At 48.9% G+C, this 8,964-nt stretch overlaps 1 pseudogene across 1 annotated transcript; it reads right to left on the reverse strand.

Annotated features, from left to right (window-relative positions):
* Positions 1-886: 886 nt before the first annotated feature.
* LOC310789821 (ubiquitin-conjugating enzyme E2 G1 pseudogene) lies at positions 887-1,396 on the reverse strand (annotated as a pseudogene). The gene has a single exon. The product of its transcript is annotated as a ubiquitin-conjugating enzyme E2 G1 pseudogene (transcript).
* Between the last annotated feature and the right edge of the window lie 7,568 nt (positions 1,397-8,964).

The raw sequence follows: 8,964 nt of genomic DNA on the forward strand, positions 1-8,964 counted from the left end.
TAAAGGGGAGACTCTCATTGATATCTTGGGGTGAGCGGTCAAGGGACCCCTTTGAGAATGGCCATGCCAGTTTTTCCTCTGTCAAAATTTAGCCTAACTTTGGAGCTTTATTTAGCCCTCTTCCCGACACGCTAGGATGAAATGGGCGGGGCCAATGCGATTCCTTAGGTCTTCTCATATCAGTATCTTCACTCTAGCTTTAATAATGAGCCCGCTAAAGCCTCTGAAAGAAATCCAGTAGACCAGTAGAAAATCTGGGACATTTTCGGGGACAGCTCCAGCCGGGGACAGGTTACGAAAACCAGGGTCTGGTAACCTTAGCCAAGTGGTCTCCCGCAGGGCTGGAGCTATGTGGGGGCTGAGCTACAATAAGGAAGTGTCTGAGCCCCCATGAAAGCAGTAAAATCATACATCTGTGGGGTTGCTAATATACACCAACTATACTATTTTAATCACATATAATGCATTTTCAATGAGTAGCCTGGTAGCCTGCATTTTTCAATGAGTAGCCTGTTAGCCTGCATTTTTCAATGAGTAGCCTGTTAGCTAGCCTATTTACCTAACAAGATTAATAGGCTATATGTCTTCCAAAAGAACTAAGCACCATATTCTCTCATCAAGTGTTGGGAGTGAGCAGTGAGTTCTCTCTCTCTCTCCCTCCCTCTCTCACTTTTATAACGATAGCTAATATTCACCGACCCCCCTCCCTGCGCGTGCCTCTAAGAATAGCTATTTTACAGAACCCCCCCCCCCCATAAAAGCCATAACTCGAACCCTGGTCTTCCTAGCTGACTTAAAGTGCAAACCCAATTGCAACCCCTAGTTCAATCCCGTGTTGATTAGTTCCAAGTCTGGGCTGATGCCATTGCCTGTGGTGAGTGAGGCTCTAGTCGAAAGCAGTCTCCTGACTCTTCCGTACGCAGCGTGTCACCTTTTTTTTGAAGTCTCCGGTGGGGTCCTTCCTCCAGTCTTTAGCTGCGTCCACATTGGCAGGAGAGTCTCCATTGGGGTCTGCCAACATGGAGATGACACTGATCATGATGGTCTCCACTGTATGGATGGGCAGCCAGCGCTCCTCAGGTCTCTCGTAGCCATACTTGTCCTCTCCAGGCTCGTGCAGGATGGAGATACACACATCACCGTTTTTTGCCACATTGGGATGCCATATTTCTGTGATGAACTTCATCTTGGGAGGCCTCAGAGGGTAGTCATGGGGAAAGGTCAGGTTGGCTTTGAAGAAACCTCCTTCATACAATGTATCTTGAGGTCCAATGATGACCACTTCCCACTGGTAGATGTTATCATTGTCTATAAGACCCGCCGAAAAGCTCTCGACTGGGTTCCTGTTGAGCTCTGCTAGTTGTTTACGTAGTAACAGCGAGGATTGTTCAGTCATTTTTCCATTATATCTAATTTATTGATCCTACTTATAGCCTCTGTCGGGAAGGTTTTGTGACATCAGTGATGATATCACAATGTCTATGGCATCATCAGTTATGCTATAAATCCAGTGATGCCATAAATAACTGATATCTCTTTTGCATAGAATACCAGTAATGTCACTTGACCAATTTTGATCTCATCAGTGAGTGATGTCATCAGTGATTTCACCCGAAAATTGTGATGTAATCGGTGAGTGATGTCATCAGTGATGATACTCGGCACAAGATGGGAGGAGGAGAGAGGAAACTGGCCCAATGATGGCCGTCGAGCAGTGAGGGAGGTTGGCATGCTGGCACGAGGGCCGAGAGGTTCGGGAACACGGAGGTCGAAGAGGAGAGCGAGGCGTTTGGAGGGAGGAACATTGAGGAGGGGGCGGACCCCCGAGTCTGGAATTTGTGTAATATTCTGTGAGAGGCAACATGTCTGCCAGAAAGCCATTAGAAGAAGTAATGTCACTCGAGCAATTGTCATGTCATCAGTGATGATGTTGTCAGTGATGTCACTCGAACAATTGCGATGTCATCAGTGAGCGATGTTATCAGTGATGTCACTTGAGCAAGTGTGATGTCATCAGTGAGTGACGTCATCAGTGAGTGATGTCATCAGTGATGTCACTACTCACAACTAGGGTCTGCCTCCACACCACTAGGCGGAGACAAAGACCCATGAAAATGCTATTTAACTCATTGAGTGCCAGCCACTTTTGGAGAACGGACGCTCCCAGTGCCAGAATTTTCAGAGCGTTTTCAGTGATTTCTCGAGGCCCACAGAATATTGTGTGATATTACTATGTAAACACAGAACACGCAAAAAGAACAAGGAGACTCTATTGTATCATCAGCAAAAAAAAGTTTATTGATACCATTTTCCGTTCTTTAGTTATGAGCCGGAGAAGATAGGTTGTTTTCAGCGTTTTCAGGCATTTCAAATTATAAGCTGAGATATTCAGCCTTTTGTGAAATGCAGCATTTCAAGCACATTCACTGACTCTAGGTAATATTTTCTGATGTAGTGATGTGGTGTAGTTGTGTCCTGCCCTGCGTGCCCCAACCCCCCCCCCCCCCCCCCCCCCCCCTCAGCTGAAAACTCCTCCCCACACTAGTAACACACAGCCTCACGCACGCAGCGTCTATTTTCGGAGTGCTTTTGGTGCGCCGCCTCCCAGGCAGCGCAACATGGAGAAGCCACACGCGGACTGCAGTAAAAGGTTTGGCTTTTCATTGTCGGCTGCTGCTTTTCTAGCGGCTAATCATGTGGAGAAACTATGCTGACAGATAGACAGAGGCAGAAGGGCTCAGTTGTGTGCGCGGATTGACTGTGTTCGCAGCCCCCGTCAGTTGCAGCCAGAACAATCTACATGGCTCTGGGCTGCAGCATGAGCGGGTTCACTTTGATCACGGCTATTTCAGGCTGTGTATTCCTGACATTTCTGTAATCTGGAGAGCACTGTCGCCACCTAAGGGTTCTGTAAAATAGGTTATAGACCTCCAATAGCTACAATAGTTGTACAGGAAATGCGGAAGGCTTTGATCGACGTCCCACCGTCAAAAAACGCATTGGACGTCGAAAGACGTCCGTGGCACTCTACGTCACTATTTAATTGGACGTCGAAAGACGTCCATGGCACTCAATGAGTTAAGCACTTCCTTTGTAAATGTATTTTTCACTTGACACTGACGAAGGCCCGAATCGGGCCGAAACTGTTTGTCATCTCAATAAATGTCCGCCACGGGAGCTATCAAGAAATTGTGTTGCAAGCTCTTTTTTCGTTTATTTTCCTGTTTAGTACAGTTGAGCTCAGCACCAACCAGTGGATGTGCGTAAGTCTCTGGATGCTTACTACTCACAACTAGGGCTGCACAATTATTAATCATAATAAAATCGCAATCTCGATTCATACCTCTATGTGATCTCATTCCTGAATGACGATTCTGCTGCATGTTCAAATAATTAGGGACAGACATCCCTTGTATCACATCAACCGCTCCTGCGTTTCATTACGACAAAATGTGCACATGTTTTTAACAGGTATATGATGTGATGGTGTTTATTGTGAGATAGGCCTATCCAAATTACGCATGGAGAGAATTACAGCATATTGCATGCCTCGTGCAAACTATTACAGCGATTGTGAGATGGGAATCTGATTGGTTTGATTGATGTAACGCCCAGGCATTGCCTGGCCACACCTGTGAACAATTCTGGTGCTTGATCGCTTTATCCAATTTGCGCTGGTATTTTGGAGGCGCAGATTACTTGGGACGCCTCCAATTTGCACCTGCAGCAGGTGCCGTGCCCAGTTCCGCACCCCCGCCGAGAATTGCATCCACACACCATATTTTGGGGCTGTTTTAACTTAAAAAAACAGGGAGGTCACGTCTACCCAGACAATTATATAATTTTTAAACAGTTTTGTTTCTGTATAAATCATTACAATATGCTCCCGTGAGGTGGGGATGCATTTGGCGGCGGCCGGGCAGGGGTGCAAAACTCGGCATAACACCTGGACACTTACGTGAGGCGGACTGCTATCGTCGGGAACCTAAGATTTTCAATAGCCAAAATCGATGCATACATTCAACAGCTTCTGGTACGACCTTTACACCCACGACTGCGTAGCAACACAGACTTCAAACACCATCATGAAGTTTGCGGACGATAGCGGTTGTGGGGCTGATCTTCAATGGCAATGAGACGGCCTACAGGAAAGAGGTGGATGCCCTGGAACAGTAGTGTCCAGGACAACCACCTCTCCCTGAACGTCTCTAAGACCAAGGAGGTCATTGTGGATTACAGGAAGGGGAGGGGGACTCACCCCTCCTGGACAGCTTCAAGTACCTTGGAGTCAACATCCACCAGGACCTGACGTGGGCCAGCCACACCACCAGTCGTCAAAAAGGCCCAACAGCGACTGCACGGACTCAGACGCCTAAAGAAATTTGGCCTGAGGCCCAAAATCCTCAGGGACTTCTACCACCATTGGCACCATTGAGAGCCTGCTGACCGGCAGTTTCACTACCTGGTACTGCACCATCATGGACCACAAGGCGCTGAGAAGGGTATGGCGCGCGGCCCAGCACGTGACAGGATGTGAGCTGCCAAAACTGCAGGATCTGTACACTCAGTGGTGCCTCAGGAAGTCCCGGAAGATCATCAAGGACACGACCCACCCGCACAAGAGCCTGTTCTCCCTGTTGCCCTCAGGGAGAAGATACAGGGTCCCGAAAGCACGCACAAACCATCTGCGTAATAGTTTCTTTCCGCAGGCCACAAGACTCCTCAAAAAATAACACACACACACACACACACACACACACACACACACACAACAGTGCAATAAACCAGTGTTATTGTAGTTTGCACACTTCCACTGACAAGTGGACACTGTGAACACTTTTTCATATTCATTCTATCTTATTCTATTTTAATATTTTAATACTTCTACTTCTTATTTTTACTGTTTGCCTTACATTGTTTGCCCTATTTAACTGTTGCCTTATTGCTCTATTTGTTGTTTGCTGTTATTTCGCATCTATTTACCTACTGCACCTTGTCTGTAATAGAGCCCACAGCATAGGGGTTTCACACGTGCATACTTGTACAACAGAGTATCAATAAAAAATCTTGAATCTCTTGAATCTTGTATGAATAAGAACTGATATGTTTGGATCTCCATCTGCATAATACCCACAAAACCTGAGGCAATGCGAATCAATCCCTGCCAGTCAATAGTGGAAGACCAATACAACTTTCATGTCAGTAAGCCTTTGGTCTTAGTGTCAAAGAGCATTATTTCACTTTGACAGAACAGTTATTTATTTTCTTCAAACCACAATATGGCTGGAAGGCTACATCATAATCATATCAGACCTGAAGATGCCCTAACACGACCGTGGCATCTTAGATAGATAGAGGGGAGCTTTAGGGCTGGTCCCAACCCATGAGTCAGGATGCTGTGATGTGGCAAAAACGCCTTCAGTCAGATGAGAATTACTCATGAATCACTAATCTTCCTCTCCTCCTCTCATCTGCCCACCTCTCCTCCTCTCTCCCTTCATCCCATCCTCTCCTCCTCTGCTCTGCCCGCCTCTCCTCTCCTCCTCTCCTCTGCCCACCTCTCCTTTCTCCCTTCATCCCATCCTCTCCTCCTCTCCTCTGCCCACCTCTCCTTTCTCCCTTCATCCCATCCTCTCCTCCTCTCCTCTGCCCACCTCTCCTTCTCTCCTCACCTCTCCTCTCATCCCATCCTCTCCTCCTCTCATCTGTCCTCTCCTCCTCTCCCGACCTCTCCTCTCCATCCTCTCCTCTTCTTTCATCTCATCCTCTCCTCAACTCTCCTCTCAACTATCCTCTCCTCTCCCTTCATCTCATCCTCTCCTCTACTCTCCTCCTTTCCTCTCATCTGTCCTCCTCTATGCTCGCACACTGGGGATATTTGTTCTTCAGTTTGAGCATGAATGACTTAGTGACACAGAGCTGCACAGGGGGCTTTACTCTGCCGGGCTGTTGTCATGTTTCCTACCCCTCATGTCCCCATGCCCTTTTGTTACCTTGTTTATTCTATTGAGTTGTGTACATGGACACCTTTTGTTCCATTTTGACTGTCACAAAAACAAGCACAGATTCGCAATCATCAGCATATAAATGGGAGCTGGGGCTCTGTGTCTCTGTTTCTCTGTCTGTCCCACTGTGAAGGCATGAATGACATCATCAGTGAATTACTCACACACAAAGCTATATAGCCTTGTATCAATGGCCAGCAGATCAGACTGTGATTGTACTGGTCAGCTTCCAGGTGTGTGTGTGTGTGTGTGTGTGTGTGTGTGTGTGTGTGTGTGTGTGTGTGTGTGTGTGTGTGTGTGTGTGTGTGTGTGTGTGTGTGTGTGTGTGTGTGTGTGTGTGTGTGTGTGTGTGTGTGTGTGTGTGTGTGCATGCGTGAGAATGTGAACAGGGCACTCCTGAAAAAGAGAGCATTGCTGTCAGTGAGACTCCCCCTGTATAAATAATGGTAAAAAAAAATGGCCTGTGGGCCCCAATCCCAGAATGTCCTGTGGGCCCCAACCACACAATGTCCTGTATCACCCAACTCCACAATGTCCTGCCGGCCCCAACCCCACAATGTCCTGTGGGCACCAGCCCCACAATGTCCTGTGGGACCCACCCACACAATGTCCTGTGGGAACCAGCCCCACAATTTCCTGTGGGACCCACCCACACAATGTCCTGTGGGCACCAGCCCCACAATGTCCTGTGGGACCCACCCACACAATGTCCTGTGGGCACCAGCCCCACAATGTCCTGTGATCCCCAACCCCACAATGTCCTGTGGGACCCAACCCCACAATGTCCTGTGGGCACCAGCCCCACAATGTCCTGTGATCCCCAACCCCACAATGTCCTGTGATCCCCAACCCCACAATGTCCTGTGGGACCCAACCCCACAATGTCCTGTGGGATCCCACCCACACAATGTCCTGTGGGCACCAGCCCCACAATGTCCTGTGGGACCCAACCCACACAATGTCCTGTGGGACCCAACCCCACAATGTCCTGTGGGACCCACCCACACAATGTCCTGTGGGCACCAGCCCCACAATGTCCTGTGGGACCCAACCCCACAATGTCCTGTGGGACCCAACCCCACAATGTCCTGTGGGACCCAAACCCACAATTGTCGATTGGTGGCCAAGCAACGTCTGTCTGTATGTATGTCTGTATGTCCTGTGGGTATGACTGATGTCATGCCCAGCCATAAGCGTCCATTGGTGGCCAGAGCGATGAGGTCATTGTCTTCTTTTTCTTCTGTTGTGTTTTATGGCAGTTTGCATGTGCCCTGTGGGCCCCACCCCCACATAGATTGGTGGCCAAGCAATGTCTGTATGTATGTCGGTCCTGTGGGTATGACTGTAGCCCCTGAAGGCTGGATTGGGAACAACAGTCCTGCTCCCAGGTAGAGGCCAGCTCCTCAGGTGTGTGTCCATGTGGCGCGGTGCTTAAGTTAAAGTCTGGGTCAGATCATATATCTCCCTCTGGCTGCAGGCGCTCCGCCTCGGGAGCGCTAAACCAAAAACCAAGGACACGGGTCGAGAGGGGTGGAGCGGGTGAGGCGCACAGGCGGGGTGTGCCTCATCCCCTCCACCCCCCAACAATAACAGGGAGTTAGTTCAAAGGAGAAGGAGTGGCTGAGCAAATATCCATCTCCCAGGTCTCCCCCTATAGCACAGCTAACGGCTAATGCTGAGATCTGGGGAACTGGAGATTTATCGATTTAGACGTTCCTTAAAGGTCTGCAGACAGACAGAGAGAGAGAGAGAGAATTCCAGGCAGTGTTTTTGTCAAGTCACTATATCTTGAGTCTCCAGGGTTCGAGTCCAAGTCCAAGTCACCAAAGAAGAGTCTGAGTCGAGTCCGAGTCAAGTCCCCATGACCTGAGTCCGAGTCCAGAGTTTGTCGTAGGTGGTAGACGCTTGTCTGCCCTTGCACAACATTGAATAATGTCACAGTATTAATACACCTATCAATATCTTATGCCAAATCATTAAAGCCTCCAAGTCTGAGTCAACTTGGACCAGTGCCAAGTCCAAGTTGAGTCACGAGTCCTGAAAATATGTCCAGGACTTGGACTCGAGTCGAGTGGGACTCGGACTCGACTACAATCCTGCTACCAGCAGGGGCCCTCCATAAAGCATGGCAGGCAGGCAGGAGTATTTTCCAGGTATCTTTTTAATTTCATGCACAACGGCTCCCACATTTGTCCCCCACCCTCCTTCCCAGTTCTCCCTCTTCTCCTCTAACGTTAGCACCCCCCCCCCCCCCCCCCCATCATCTCAAGGGTTGGCATTCAAACAAGCTGCATCCTGAGCCCGTCCGGATGGGACCGAGGCACGGAAGAAACAATGCTTATTTTGAACTTTTTTCTCTCTTTGTCTCCTTTAAGTATACGAGCAAGACGCTTCAGACTTACGTAAGCCATTTTGTTCCACAGTGCTGAGGCAGCGTGAGCGATGTGACACGGCTCGTGCAGAGAGAATAATACGGCTCCTGAAACGTTGCTGCCTGCTGATTTACAGTATATGTTATAAAATGTCACCGGCCACCTATAAACGGTGCATCCCTTCCTAATTATACGGATGGTAATAACCTTGTTTTAGTTACGGCCGCGCACCGTCTCCTCTGTGTTTTATCCCCGCAAGCCTGCAGGCCCGAAACAACCTCATATATAAATATACTGCGGATCCGGGGACAAGGGGGGAGAGGGAGCAGTACGTCAAATGTGATTACAGACAAAACGAGGTAATTAAGTGGAGCGATTTTGGCTGGGAATGTGACCGCAGAGTTGCCAAATCAGTCCCCATTCACTATCAATTCAGCAGAGTGCAGATACTGAGGAGGTCACCGGGGGGCAGCAGAGTGCAGAGACTGAGGAGGTCACGGGGGGTGGGGGGGCCTTGCCTGAGCTATTGGAGTGGCTTTTTCGAGGTTCAAGTGTTGCATTCTCAAGACAGAAGTACGGGGGAAGTG

This window comes from Poromitra crassiceps (assembly GCF_964638095.1).
Source record: "Poromitra crassiceps genome assembly, chromosome: 15".
NCBI lineage: Eukaryota > Metazoa > Chordata > Actinopteri > Beryciformes > Melamphaidae > Poromitra > Poromitra crassiceps.